This window comes from Ornithodoros turicata, chromosome 7 (assembly GCF_037126465.1).
Source record: "Ornithodoros turicata isolate Travis chromosome 7, ASM3712646v1, whole genome shotgun sequence".
In the NCBI taxonomy this organism is placed as follows: domain Eukaryota; kingdom Metazoa; phylum Arthropoda; class Arachnida; order Ixodida; family Argasidae; genus Ornithodoros; species Ornithodoros turicata.
In genome coordinates this window covers 1027159-1042964 of record NC_088207.1, presented here as the reverse complement: position 1 = coordinate 1042964, position 15806 = coordinate 1027159, and the positions used below count along the sequence as shown (strand labels likewise).

General features: G+C 46.3%; 1 non-coding gene across 1 annotated transcript; it reads left to right on the top strand.

The window, feature by feature from the left end:
• The first annotated feature begins 1931 nt into the window (after window positions 1-1931).
• Trnas-gga (transfer RNA serine (anticodon GGA)) lies at window positions 1932-2003 on the top strand. The gene has a single exon. It is a non-coding gene; the product is annotated as a tRNA-Ser (tRNA).
• Window positions 2004-15806: the final 13803 nt, after the last annotated feature.

Below are 15806 nucleotides of genomic sequence, written 5' to 3'. Positions count from 1 at the left end.
CAAGGCAAGGGAGTGGGTTAACTAAAAAAAATCAGTGCCAGTGTTTGCACCCACTTGACCCAATCTTGATCATACCCACACCATCACATGATGTATGTATGTATGCACATAAATTGAGCTTTAAGTACAACGTGTTGCTCACAAATGCAAAGGCACTGCAGCTCTGTAAAACAGTAACATGCACTGCCAGGTTATGAAACAAAAAGGGCTCGACTAGACAGCAGTGTCTTCAATATAGTGAAGGTGTTGGGACTTTGGGCACCGAACACTAGGGATGCTGCCTTGGCGGCAATTGTGTTCAGAGCTGTGGGATGGATACAACCTTAGGATTCTCTGTGCATGATTCTGGAATAATTGTGAATAGTTGACTGCTAGTGAACATATGGCTAGTGGACTTCTGAACAGCGAACATGTGCATAGTGAATACCGAACTTGCGAGCAGAGCACATGAGCAGAGTTTGTAGGGAGTGTGTGTGTGTGGGTTGGGGGTGGGGTGAGAAATTATGTTAGGAGCAGCAGAACAAGTTGGGAGATATGTTCAATTTCTCATCTTTTTTCATTACAAGCAAACAAAAGAGATTATTTATTCATGTCACTAGAGTAATACTTGCAATGTCACACAGCAATGTCGTTTCCACGAAACCCCCACTTGCAGGATAAATTACTTGCTTGGGCTTCATGAATGTCGTTGCAGTTAGACGGCAACAGTGAAGTCCCTAATTCCGTGTAATACAAAAACATTACAACTGTATTCCCCATGTTTTCCTGCTAATAATGGCCTTTTAATATTTCAGTTTGCTGTGCACAAACAACATATCAATTATGGTAGCACCATATCACTAGAGTTACAACTTTTTGGTTTTCCTATAGGCTGTGTGAACACCTGTCAGAAAGCTTTAACTCGATGAGATTTTTTTTGAAAAGTATTGATTTTTCTGTGCTTAAGAGCATGGTTTCGATGAATTCTGATCCCACTCACTGCTATAACGTTCAGATTGCAGGGGAAACTCGAAGAACACACAGCCTCAACAACACAGACATCTATTGGTTAGTCGTATGAGGGGGGGAATATCTTTATTATGTAATATGTAAAGAAATAGGAGGGAAAGGTTAGCTTGCGCCATGGTGGGTTGCTATTCCCAGCGAAGAAAGGCAAACAAAAAGAAAAACAAACCACCAAGGGCAATGCAATGAACATGTACAGTACTATGGCTATCAGGTAACAGTTGTGTTAGTGAGCTTCAGGACATGTCTTTAAGCGGGCCATCGTTGCACAAGAAAGAGGAAATATATTGCGCTTTATGATGTCTGGTGCTAATGCCATACAAGCATAGCCCAGGCAAGTTCACGGCAGTTAATAAGATAGACGTCAAACAACCGACAAAACCTTGTCTGGTACCTGCTACATTTTAATGTAGGTGTTCTCTCATTACTTCGAGCTACGATAATTCATACTTTTGCATACTTCACACAAACTTCATGTCACCTCCATGTTTAGCCCACAGTTTTCAGTGTATTGAAAAGCTTATTAACTGAACGGCATTTTTGCCTAATCAACATTTTTCATTCCCTTGTGAAACCCTCCTATGGGCAGAAGATGGCTTCCGCATGTTGCTGACGCCATCTCTTGAGACACCCTCCTTTGAACATAATGCTCACCTACAGATGCCTGTCTCCTAAGGAAGGCACCCTTACTGCTTGGGCTTTAGCTGACATCAGACATTTAGTTTTGAGGACTGACATGTTAAGCTATTAACCATCGACATGCTTCTTTTGAATATCTCTGCAGTTGTTAACTTATTAACGACGTAAACAACGACATTTGGCCGAGGCAGACCACACTTAGGGACGACACAACCATGTAAGGCTCAACGCCCAGAAATCACTCAATCACTCAATTGAGGCACTCAATGGCTCAAGAGAAACGGCGTGCTGGTGTGGCGTAATGGTTAGCATATCTGACCGGAAATCAGAAGACCCAGGTTCGATTCCTGGCGTCAGCGCCTCTTTTCCCTGAGTTGTTGCAATTCGTTAACTTATGCCTGCTTTTTTGTGTCCCCACTCATAACAGCACTTCTTCAGAGGAAAGGCAAAAAAAATGTGAGCTGCAACATATATTTGGAGTAATTTATGACAATTTGAACAAAAATATGTAATGACCTGGGGGTTTGAATTAAGGAGTCTACTGTAATTTGGTATTCTACACAACGTCTTGCAATTATGCCCATATGAAAAAGTTGCATGCAGGGCCAGTCCGTTCGATTTGCTTCGTTATGCTGGTTCCTTGTAATTTGTTTATTTATGCCCTCAGGACAGAGCAATGTGATGCTTTATGAACTTTGACAATTGCTTTTTACTGCACCATCTTTTGAAACCCGCAAAAAATGTATTTTAGAAGTTTACGCAGACTGTTCTGCAAATCTTGTAGGTCATGCTTTGTGGTAAACAGGCCTCATCAATGGACGTACTCTGAAACCAACATGACAGGATGCAGTCTTTTCGTGTTGTCTTCAACATTTGCCCATTGCTCAGGGTTGTTTACCATGCAGTTTGTCCACCAGCTTGCCTGGATTTATGCTGATCTATCAGTGATTGTAGGTCAAGTTATTGTCATGCAATCACATTATTGATGAAAGATGGCAGTCACTGAAAAGGCTAGCCAGCTGTAGGACTCGAACCCACATCTTCTGGATTACCTGTCCAGGGCTCTACCAATTGAGCTAAGCTAACAGACCTCCCCAGCGACTTCCAAGGGTGCGACATCTGAAGGGACAAACCAGCCACTCTCTCTCACTCATCCTCCTTTCACTCTTACATTTTTGCTCACTCATACACACATTCATACGACGGGATAGACGCAAGCGGCAACTGTTGAACATGAGAGAACTGATGTTCTGAGGCTGGAGCACATAGAACGGACAAATACATAAAAAGGCATTATTGTTTGTTTGTTACTGTCATTCTTCCTGCTTCTAAGACCAGATAGCACTTGTCTTTGCTATACTATCTGAAAGACAGATGAAGAAACACAATGTTGTAACACAATTGTGTTTAATAAAGCTCATGTCTTGCAGCCACAGCAACCATTTAGTTGAGTGAAATGATGAAGCCCACACATGCTTTGTTATATTTGTTGTTTATTATTATATACTATTATTGTTAAACTAATATTAATAATATAACTAATTATATACTGTTATTATGTATTATTATTATACTGCATATTCTTATACGTGGTTGCAGATACCCAGCGCAGGTCTCATCGCTGCAAAGCACACTTTTCGTAAAAGCAAGGGATAGTGGTGTGTGTGTGGCGGGGGGGGGGATATGTCTATTATATTAAAAAGTAGTAGGGAAAGGTTAGCCTCTGCTATGGCGGCTTCCTATTCCCAGGAAAGAAAAAAAAGGGAAAGACAAACCAAAGAAAAACAAGTGGTGTAAGGTTTTTAACAACATTCTGTCGTTTCAATGCAGTCAACTTTTGATCAAGTATGCGTAATGACAATGAAAACATCATAACCACCAGGTCTATCAACACAACCCCTTTGTTTACATTGATATAATGTATGTTTGTATGTATGCAGGCGTTGGAAGGTGGGTGCAGGAGAACACTTTCCTCTTGATCTCAGGGCTTTGGGGGAACGGCCCCCCTTTTCATACATAAGGATTAGACAGGGCACCTGATATTCTTTCATAAGGCATATTTTTACAGAATTTACATGCATTTTGATTACTGCAGGTAGCGTCTATTAAATGAGAAGGATCTGTTATGTGTCATCAATATGTTTACTAATAGAATCACTACCCCTCTCATACCAAACATACCTAAATATGGCCTCACATCATGTGAGTCCTACCAGAAGTCTGCTTACCACAATTTACAATATTGCAGATTAGATTTCAAAAACTGCAGCTGCTACATGGAATAAACTGCCAAAGTGTAAACACCCCATTTAATTGTTACTCCTTTTGTTCTCCACGTCCCATTTCTTTTGGACTTCTTTCGTGAAGGTTCCCAGTCTGAATAATTCATAGTGAGCTGGTGCTATTGGAGAGCTTTCTTATCGCTAAAGATGGGTTGTGCAGTGAGTGGCTTATTTGCATATGCTCACTAATTAAATATATATCAACTTTTGAATTTTACTTTGGACACTTTTGGGTAAGTACCTGGGCCTGCTTTTACTAGACTTCTGCTAGGGTCCTAACCTTGAGGAATTCCCTTTGGCACAGCCTTGCTAGTACTTGTGTCACATGGTACTGATATAAACTTTCCTATAAGCGAAATGCACTGCCAGAGCTGTGTCAAAGGAAATGCCTCAATGTTAGCATCCTAGCAGAAGTTTCATGCAAGTGGGCCAGTACCTCCAGCAAAAAATATTCTGAGAACGAACTGCATTGACACTCAGTGAGTTTTTCGAGTTATTAGTTGGATTCTGTTTACATATTTCTTGTGTGAAGCATTGTACAAATGTGCTCTTTGGCTGCTGTCAGTTGTGTGTCAGGGTCACATGGAAGTTACACTGCACTTTTCATTCGTCTTCTCTACCGAACTGGTGCACAGCACTCGTGTCGTCTCATGATGCAAACGTGCTGTCTCACCTGCGGAATGACATCATAGCCATTGCTGTTTACAAGCCAGGTAGAGAAGGATTCCAAAGCATGCCTTGTGGCTGTTCTTTAAGCAGTGTTCACATAGACCAACAGACCAACTTCGAGGCGGTGCCATCTGCGTATACACAAGTACCAACTAGGCTGCTCCGCAGACAAACAATCTCACATCATCTTATTTCACATTCTCTTAAGAAATGCCCACTGGGATGTTTCTGCGGCTGAGACCTCTTAAGGACTATTATTTTTGAGCTACAGCTGCACTCTAATAATAGTAGTAGGGCTCTATGACGCAAATAAAATTGGATCACCATTGGAAGTGAGGGCATAAGTCATGTGACAATGCTCCTCTCGCCGACTTGCCAATGCACAACCAATTTCTGAAGGTTTCGTTCAGTGACAGATTCCCTCCAATTTGAGTCGGTCATGAATGTGCAGTTGGTGCAGAAAGTTGGCCTGTGTGAACGCTCTTATCCTTTGTCACCCTGTTTGCAGACAAATGAAGATGCGATAGATACGTCAAATGAGCTGAGTAAGAGAGCTTTGGACACTGCTCTGTAAAAAAAGTGTGTAAACTGTAACCAACTGATAACTTGAAAAAAATCACCAATTGCCAACATAGTTTTCTTTAAATATTTTTCACTGAAGGTTCCGATACGTAAAACAGACATTCCAAAAGTGTCACTAGTAAAATTTAAATGTTAGAATTTTCATTCAATTAGCGAGCATATACAAATGAGCCATTGCCTGCACAGTCCATGGCACTGCACTCTCAAGTTTACGGAGGTCTAATCTGCACTAGTGCAACCCAGCTTAAGACATACAGAATTAATTTGCCAGTTTTGATTGAAATACATGTGTCAAGTGTGAACAACACGCACTTGTTTCCTGACTGTAGGTCCTCTATGCCCACTCAGAAGAAGAGCTCGATGCAGCGACAGCTAGCTCTCAAAGTCAGTCTCACCCATGCAAGTGTCAAAGCGATGCTGCTCGATTACAATCTCTGTCTCTTTATTACAAATATCCAATCATTACATTATTCTTTATTTGACACAATATCATTTTCCTTCGACACAAGTCAGGCCACATCTGTCATTCGATTGACTCGCCTGCAAGTTTGTTGCGGTTGTTGATGTTGCAAAATATAACAAAATTTACAAAAATTTCCTAGAGTATAATAACTATTGGGACCTGTCTACTAGTGTGTGCTGACATTTGTAGTACTTATTACCTGTATGAAGATATAAGTTCAACATGGTCTTCACTTTTGCATTGAAATACAGATAGCCTGTTTGTGTTCCTGCCTTCAGTGTATGTCTCAGCCTTAGCATTACACATCTCTACAGCAACACATAGCACGACACATCGTATTGACAGTTCAGTACAGTGGATCAATTCTACGCACCGTGTTTACCAACAGCATATGAATTATCAGTGGAGGCTCCTAAATGACAACTGTTTTGACGCAAGAGACTGTTTTGATGTGCTTCGAATGTGGGTCGAGGCACATACTACATCAGACAGGGAAAGAACGACATTGACATTAACAGTGCGACTGGACATACTGTTCCTTGTGTGACAGTTTCCGAACGTTCAAATTAACAGTTGTTGCCCTCTTGCTGTATATGGCGTAACACATTCTCCGAATATCTGTCTGGTTTTAACTATAACTTCGTAACGTTCCGTCTCATCTACAGTCCAAGGGGTAGTCAAATTTGACCCACCCTTGCTTGCAATCCAAACACATAGTAAAGAACTTCAAAATTACGTGCGTGTTCCAACCAAACCTTGTTCTCCAGCACATTTCACCACTCTCCGCCCTGCCCCGTGGGCGATGCGTACAATTTACAAAGAGTCGCCGTCGGCGTCGGCGTCCGTACAGCAAACGCATCGGGTTTTCGGGGTTTTCTGCCGCCGCCGCCGCCGCTCTTCTGTATCGGTCAGGGTTTCGAAATACGCAACCGGGAATGACCACCTCTATCGGAGTGCGGGAAGAAACCTTATGTGCAGTGCCGATGACATGTTGTATATGAGATAAGCCTATCCGGTGGCAAGACATATGTGGGCCAAACAGGACGATGCGTGAATGACAGACTCCGGAAACACGCCAGGTCACTCACTACACACACGGTGAGAGCATCCTAGCCACTCAGTGCCGTGATTGCGGATGCCGTCCTCTCCTGGAGCACACATGCGTGTTAGGACGATATCGAGATAGAAGGGCCAGGGAAATATTCGAAGCTGTTCAAATTCATAATAGAGGTGATACCAGTGTGAGCATGCCTTCTATTAACCTCCTTTCCCACGAGATCAGGTATGTCAACCACTAACTGATATCCATTCCTTCCCAATAAACCGCAGTTGTTAGTTAGAGCTTCCTTTGTCTACTCACGTCCTGTCTCTGCGCCGTTTCTTGTGTCAGTATGTACCAACTCGCCCACACCGTTGCTTTGATTCTAAGTACTCCTCCTCCGAGGGGCTATGTCCCTGTAATTACTCTCCCACCGATGTCTTTTTCGAATTTGAGTATTCTTATTCTCGTTGGTTGTAGGAAGCTAATTCCAACCCCTTTTGAGTTGTGCGTTCCATAACTCCAGTACGACTTTGTGTTAAATATTTTATCTAATTCCTTTACTTCTTGTTGTTTCTTTCAATGCGTCTCGTGAATTAGGATACAGTTAACTCCCAAAAATTTCGACAGTTGAATTGCTTCATTTTGTTTCGGTTTACTTCTAAATCCTATTGCATTAAATGTTAGGAATTCGAATTGGAGCAGAGTGGAATGAGGAAACTCAACTGCCTGACAAGGTTATATTTTTTAACATCTTTGTCTCAAATATCAACCATCGCCTTTCTGCCACCTTTTTTGCCTTCTTAAATACACTTCTCCTTTTCAAAGCCATACCACGGCCCAACTTCCTCGCTTTCTGGTCGCTCACTTTCCTCTGATACCATCGTGTGGAAGCTTTCTCCACTGTCAGAATATGTGATTCGTGGCACTGAAGACAAGCTTAATAGAAGACTTGAAGGAGAGTGTGTGCATTGTCATCAAGCAGGAGAGCTACCTATGGAGGTAGTCCCGATAGGTGTGTGTATTGTCATCAAGCAAGATAACTACCTATGGAGGTAGCCTCTTTTACACAAACTCTATCTTACATACCAGATAACAACGCTCCAAAGGGAGATTGCTTTTTGTACGTGCCATACCCTGCGAACAATCCTGAAACTCCGGAAGAGTCGCTACGGGGGAGCAGTACAGTCCTAGTGGGCTTACTAGAACTTGATATGCCACTCACCTTGATCATGATCAAAGAGCCGAGTCGCTGTAAGCCAGCGGCGACAGCACTCCACAGACCCAAGTAATGACTGCTCACGGATGATATGTGCACGCAGCCCGGCTCTCACTGCCTGAAAAATAGCCATGCTCCCAACATCTGGGCCACCAAAGGACAGCCGGCATCGGCGAATCCAAATTTGGAAGTTAATTTCCGAAGTCAGCAATGCTAGTTGCTTTCGCTCTGCGCGTGCGACCGGCAACGGCTCCAGGTACCTTACGGTGGCCCAGTCAACTGCTGGGAGCCCAAATATTTGCGCCGCCCTACTCCATAGTAAAAGTGGAATATGGCATCGCAAAAAACAATGTTCTGCTGTCTCAGACATGCCACAAGACGGACAACCGTCCGTACGACATATTCGAAAACGGCGCAAACGTTCACGCAGTGGGAGGACACCATGGGCCAGCTTCCACTAGAGACTAGCGCGCCGTGCATCAAGCCAGCCAGCAGTGATACGCCGCCAGGCGAATTTCGTTGGCACTGCTGGCCTTGCGGGACCCGGTCGCATTTCCCTGTAGGCGGCGTAGAAATCACGGACGCTCCACAAGGAAATGTCTTCATCTGGGCATTCGACACGCAAGCGCCGCACGACAGCAACACAAGCACACAAATAAGGAGGGAGTACTTCCGCTCTAGGGCGAAGCTCGGGACTTTCGAGGAACCACCTGGTGGCGTATCCTAGGAAATACTGCACTGATGCGCAGGCCGGGTGCTCTCATGCACGGAGCGCCTCAAAGAGAATACGCGATTGAAGCGCCAAGCACCTTTCTGGCACAGCCGGTACTCCCAAGCCACCCAGATCACGGCTTCCGTGGAGTTGAGACCTACAGACCCATTCAACGGATCCGCCCCACAGGAAGTGGAACGCGTGTCGTGTGATAGCTGCTTGTATTATCGCTGGCGGGGATGAAACAGCCGCTAAAAACCACAAGCGACTGTAATACCATGCTGCTAACAGCCGTGCCCGGAATGTGATCGGCAATTCAACAAACTTAAGTTCTCGCAGAACAGCACTACAGCGGCTGAATACTCGAGGCCAGTTGACAGCTCAGACCCCTGCACTGTCAAAAACAACTCCCAGGATTTTAACCTGAGGTCTTACAGGAACTTGAAATGGTGCTGCACAGGTTGGCTGAACATTTAAAAAAAGAGCGACACTTTTGGACCTATTCAATCTTGCCCCAGAAACTGTACCGTAGTCTTCGAACGCTTTCAACACTGGCTCTAGGGAACTCTCGCGCGGTAGTATGACGGAGACATCATCAGCGTACGCAACACAGGCGGTGGGCATCTATTAGGTAGCCTTAGGATAACTGAGAGAGAACACAGCCTCCCGAGGAGAGGGTTGATGGCAAGGGCATACAAGGCAGGGGAGAGAGGGCATCCTTGTCGCACACCACACGTAACGTCAAACGAAGACGATAGACCACCAGCTACGGAAACGACACTTTTTGCGCCTTTGTATAGCACCTCAACGAAGCGCACCCAACCATCGGCGAAACCATATGCCCTCAGTGTTGAAAATAAGTACATGTGGCGCACACGATCGAATGCCTTCGACTGATCGAAGGAAGCCACCACTGCTGCTGTGCGTGAACACATTATCCAATGGATGGCATCACGTAGCGCAATCCTGTGGAGGTCTGACGACCTGCCAGGGACCGAACACGCCTGGCACGGGTGTAGCACCTTTTCTAAGTGCGGCGAAACACGCAAAAGAAGTGCCTTGGCTAAGATTTTGTAGTCGCATGCCAATAGAGTGATAGGCCGGTATGCATCCGGATCTCGTTTTCTGGACGGGTCCTTGCACAAGAGGACAACAACTCCACTCTGCATGCTAGAACATAGCATTCCTCGGGACAAGCATAGATTAAATACCCGAGTCAAGGAGTTACCAATTACCCGCCAGAAATGTTCGTAGAACTCAACTGGGAGGTCATCAACGCCGGGACACTTTCCGTTCGGCATTGAGGAGACAGCTGCTAGAATCTCTTGTTGCGTGAGCGGCCCTGAGTCTACATGCTCTATCTTTTCAGATAACAACGCTCCAAAGGGAGATTGCTTTTTGTACCTGATCTACAGATCTAAGAAATGATCTACATATCATGAGTGCTAGTTATCCAACTTTGCCGGTGTGGTGGAAGCGTAACAATAAAAGTGTTCGCCTCTTACGCCACTTAGCGGTACGCAATAAAGACGACGTTCTACTTTTGAGAACTGAAATGAATGTTGATCGCGGTGCACCGTTAAAGACAAACTTTACCACATAGCACGCACATAGTCAACCATCATCTTCTGTGACATCGTTCGTTCCCCAGATTTGCTGAAACCGGGAGCGTACGCTTTTTTTTTTGTAGGCTGTGTTATCAGGGGTATTTCCTGGGTTTTCCCTCAGACGCTTTCAGACATATGTCGGCACAGTTCCCTTGGAAGTCGGCCCAGGAAGCCAACAAAACAAAGCAACAAAAGGCCGGTTAAATGAGGCAAGCACGAAAGCCCATAGGTCTACCGCTAGCAGAAATGCCTCCGCCGCCTTCAAGTGTGTGGTCTACTGAAGAGTCAGCCGATGGTTACAAGCCTATCCCGCCACCAGTGCCACCAAGTAAACTCATACCTCGGCCAGACACAACAGGTCTCCTTGGTCCTTGACGTCTTTCTTTGTGTTCTGGAAGCATTTAAGGCCATTGTTGTGTCTCTCACACAAGCAGAACAACTTCCCCAGGTAAAGTCACTGTATTATCGTACTACGCATGCGGTGAGACTGTAAGGCCGGTCTGAAGGACTTCGAATTGCAAACGGCCATTCTGTTCGGAACTCCACAGGACTGACAGAACAGACAACTTTGGATTGAGCGATTGATTTTGTATTTTATATCGCGCTTATGTTAAACTATACTACTTCACAAAATTGGCCATTGGGCCATTTCAAGTTCCGTTTTGGAAGTGGTTTTGTCATATGCGACCTTTCAGGCTACGGGGTTCAAACCACGTGATCTTACTTTCACATATACATATTACAGCCTAGAACTTGTACATCCTAGAACTTCTTTATTAGCACCTTTATATCAAATGATAAAATCAATCAAATCAAATGATATTAAGCCCCGAAGTTGGTGAAATTGGCCATTTCACCATTTCGAGTGCTGGCTTTGAAACGATTTTGTCCGACGCTAACCTCTAAGGGTGCAACCGGGGAAAAAGTTATGAGTTTCAAACCCTGTGATCTTACTTTCACAAGTACATATTACAAAATTAGCTCAGGAAATCTTTCATATTGTTGTTATATCAATTGATATTAAGCCCCGAAGTTGATGAAATTCGCCATTCGGTCATTTCGGATGCCGGTTTGGAAGCGATTCTGTCAAATTAACGCTACCCTCAGGGTTCAAGAAGGGACCAAGGTACGGGGTTCAAACACTGTGATCTCACTTTCACATATACATATTGCACAATCAGCTTAGAACATCTTTAATAGCACTTTTATATCAAATCATATGAAGCCCCGAAGTTGATGAGATTGACATTTGGCCATTTCGAGTGCCGTTTTCGAAGCGATTTTGCCAAACGAGAGCGACGAGACTAAAACCGAAACGTCCGACGGCAGACGTGGTGGCGCTGCGAGCGCGCGCGTGCGTGTGACGTATGCTCCACAAAGAAGGCGCCAGATTCAGTTTTCTGTTTGCCTCTCGTCGGCTGCGGACGTATCTGGCGCGTCGCTCGTATCGTGACCGTTGATGTGATGGTGAACTCTTTAGTCATGTAAAGAAGATGGAGGGCGGTGTGTGTGCATACAGATATGCTTGGATGTCGGTGAGTTGTCGTTTTAATATTTCTTCTGTTGTCGCGTTTACCTACCCACTAACTGCGATTACTTGTCAGCGTGTATTGGAGTAGTGTATTTTTGGCGATTTACCTTGTTGCGATTAGCAGAAAGTCTTCCCCTTGTTGTTGTTATTCTTGTCCGTGCATGCCCAAACATGTTCGCAATTCCCTTGTTGCTATTCTCGTCGGTGCGTGCCCGCACATGTTCGCGATGGTGAAAATCTTGTGTGCGCCTGTTTTCGCGCGTGTTTTCCCCTCGTTAGCACTTTCTTGTTTCGTTTTTTTCTGCATTCCACGGAAGTCCCCATGATGACAGCGGTGCTGCCACCTGACGTGATGCTTTCCGACCTGCCTGGTGTGACGCTTTGCAGATGGCGGCGCCCATGTGCTGATGCTGTTACGGAACCTGGACTGACACATTAATGAATTGAATATGTATAGTAATGACTTGAATTATTAAATGAGTTTAGAAAGTGTATTTATGCGTATGCGAAAATGCGAAAATAAAAAAAATAAAAATTGGGTGGGTGCGGAAATTGCAAAATTGGGGTAACAGGGGGGTGAGAGAGGAGGAAGGTATCAAGTTGCTCGTTAAGTTGTATTATTCCAATACTACTTACGGCATGACCGAGTGAGTTTATCGGTGAACCACAGGAAGGCATGACCGAGCAAATAGCGCAGCAAAGCGGACGCTGGATGATCAGGACAGTGAAGCGCCCCAAAGAGAGTACGGATCTGAAGTGCTTGATATCACTCCGTGATAACCGGCACGCCCATCCCACGTGAGATGCAGATATGACCTCCTGCCCCAATGGACTAAACCAGACCACAGGAAACGGAATCCGAGTTATGGAGACTTGAATACCGCACGGGGCAGACATACAGCGGCGAGGAACCACAGACGGCTGCTGTACTAAGAGGTCAGTAGCGGAGTCAACAGCGGAGGCATGCTTAGGTACTTTAGGCCTGTTTACACGACATACCCCACTATCATCGAAGACAACACCGAGCATTTTGACTAGGCTACGAGGGTACGCCACGAGGAGCAACGCGAGAAGGTCGTGCATTAATGTAGAGGGTGGGCACCGCTCTTAGACCGATTGAGTTTTGCGCCAGAAATTTAAAAAAAAACGTCGAGAACCTTCAGCACAGGGTCAAGGTGAGCTTCCTCTGGTAGTATGAGAGAGATATCATCTGCATACGCGAAAGCAGGATGGGGACAACCACCAGGCAATCTAAGAAGGACAGGGAGGGAGCTTACGCGAACCAGGAGCGGTTTCATCGGGACAGAGTACACTAATGGAGAAAATGGACAACCCTGCCGTATACCTTGCGTAATTTCAATCGGATGTGTGTCAAAAGCCTGGTCGAACGAGGCCAACACCGTTGTTAGCTGCCTCAGGTTTAACCACTGGTTAGTGTCACCAAAAGTCATCCTATGGAGGATCGACGACCTGCTAAGAACCGAACACGCTTGCCATGGGTGCAAGACCTTCTCCAACTGCGGCGAAACACGTAGGAGAAGTGTCCTGACCAGAATTCAAGTCTAAAGTTCTTGTATTGTTGAGTCTATGAGACGAGCCACGGAAGAAGTGAAAGTCGAAAGTGCTACGGGGCGGTACGCATCCGTCTCCTGCTTATTGTTGAATTGTTGACTGATTAGATGAGTCGTTTAGCTTATCCTTATGGTCTCCTACTTCATATTCTTTAGAAAAAATCTTCCCGGAATCAACACCGCAAGCGATGCTGCCCCGACGACCGTTTTACGGGCCGCGCATTCCAAGACACGGGCAGACTAGACGCGCACTATGCTGAAAGGCAGGATAACAACGCTCCTAAGGAGCTTGCTGTTTGTACGGGCCATACCATGCGAACAATCCATGATATACGGGAGAGTCGGACGAAGGACTGTACATGTCTAGCAAAGTGGCTAGAATAGAATGTGCCACTCACCCTGATCATAGCGGAATATGCGAGTAGAGGAGAGCCAGCGACGGGAGCACTCGACTGAGCCGAGCACTGCCTGTTCCCTGGTGATCAGCGCCCGTAGTCCAGCACGAACTGCCTGAAACAAGCCTACGCTCCCACAGTCGTGGCTACCGAAGGCCAACCGGCACCGCCGTATCCAAATTTGGAAATTTATTTCCGCAATCAAACATGCCAGATGTTTCCGATCCCTTGGTGCAACCGGCAGCGGTTCCATGAACCTTACAGTGGCCCATTCGACTCTTGGAAGGTCAAAAAGAACAGCCGCTCTGCTCCACAGGAGCAGCGGAATCTGGCACTGAAGGAAGCAGTGCTCTGGTGACTCCGAGATGCCACAAGACGGGCAGTGATCCGTGCGACAAATATGGAAGCGGTGTAAACGTTCACGAAGCGGGAGGACACCATGAGCCATCTTCCACTGGAGACTCGCTCGACGGGCGTCCAACCAGCCCGCCGTTATACGTCGCCAGGCGCTCCCGGAAGGACTACCCACGGCACCAGGCAGGGAGGGAACCAGCACCGCCTCCATGAGCGCGGCGTAGAAATCCTTGGCTTCCCAAAGAGAGACCTCAGCGGCTGGGGACATCTCGCGTACGCGTCTGACGGCAGCTATGCAAGCTGTGAAAAGAGGGGAGGGAACTTCTGCTCTGGGACGGCTATCAGTGATATCGGTGAACCACCGGACGGCATGACCGAGGAAATAGTGCACCAAAGCGCACGCTGGATGATCAGGATTGTGAAGCGCCTCAAAGAGAGCCCGGATCTGCAGTGCTAGAGAGTGCTCCGTGATAGCCGGCACGCCTAAACAGCCCCGATCACGCGTGAGATACAGCTGTGACATCCTGACCCATTCAACTGAACCAGCCCACAGGAAACAGAACGCGTTGCGAGTTATGGCGACCCGAATGACTGTAGGTGGCAGACATACGGCGGCGAGGAACCACAGACGGCTCTAGTACCAAGAGGTCAGTAAACGGGCACGGAAAGTGAGGGGCAGGTCTACAGATTTGAGTTCACGGAGAACAGCGGAGGCACGTTTAAACACTGTAGGCCAGTTTACACGAGATACCCCGCTACCATCGAAGACAACACCGAGGATTTTCACTTGAGGCTTTGCGGGCACGCCATAGGGGGCAACGCGCGAAGGTTCTGTATTAATGTAGAGGGCAGCGCTCTTAGACCTGTTGAGTTGTGCGCCAGACACTTTACCATAATCGTCGAAAGCCTTCAGCACAGGTTCAAGGCAAGCTTCCCCTGGCAGCATGACAGAGATATCATCTGCATATGCGAAAACGGGAGGGGGGCAACCACCAGGCAATCTGAGAAGGATAGGGAGTGAGCTTAAACGAACCAGAAGCGGGTTGATTGCAACGGCGTACAATGCAGGAGAAAGAGGACAGCCCTGGCGTACACCGCGCGTAACCTCATTTGGACGCGATAGACCACCAGCAACGGAGACCAGGCTTTTCGCACCACGGTACAACACTTCCACAAAGCGAATCCACGCTTCATGAAAGCCGTAAGCTGTAAGCATGGAAAACAGATACGAATGACGCACTCTGTCAAAAGCTTTTGCCTGGTCGAACGAGGCCAACACTACATCTACATCCACATCTTCAGAAAAAATCTTCCCGGAAACAACACCGCAAGCGATGTTGCCCCGACGACCGTTTTACGGGCCGCGCATTCCAAGACACGGCCCACCCGGGGGCGGACCGCGTTATCAAGGGGCCCTTCTCGAAATATGAAGGACCGGCTCCCTTTCGCCTCCCTCCACCTACATCCACATCTACATTGTTAGTGCGACGACTTTCGCAAACGCTGTGTTGCAGTCTTCCCACTCCTACATATTATCAGTGCTAGTTATCCAACTTTGCCGGTGTGGTTGAAGCTTAACAATAAAAGTGTTCGCCTCTCACGCCACATAGCGGTACGCAATGAAGACGCCATTCCCCTTTTGAGAACTGAAATAAATGTTTATCATGGTGCACCTTTAAAAATGAACTTCACCATATAGCTCGCACGTAGTCAACCATGATCCCCAGTGACCTCGTTC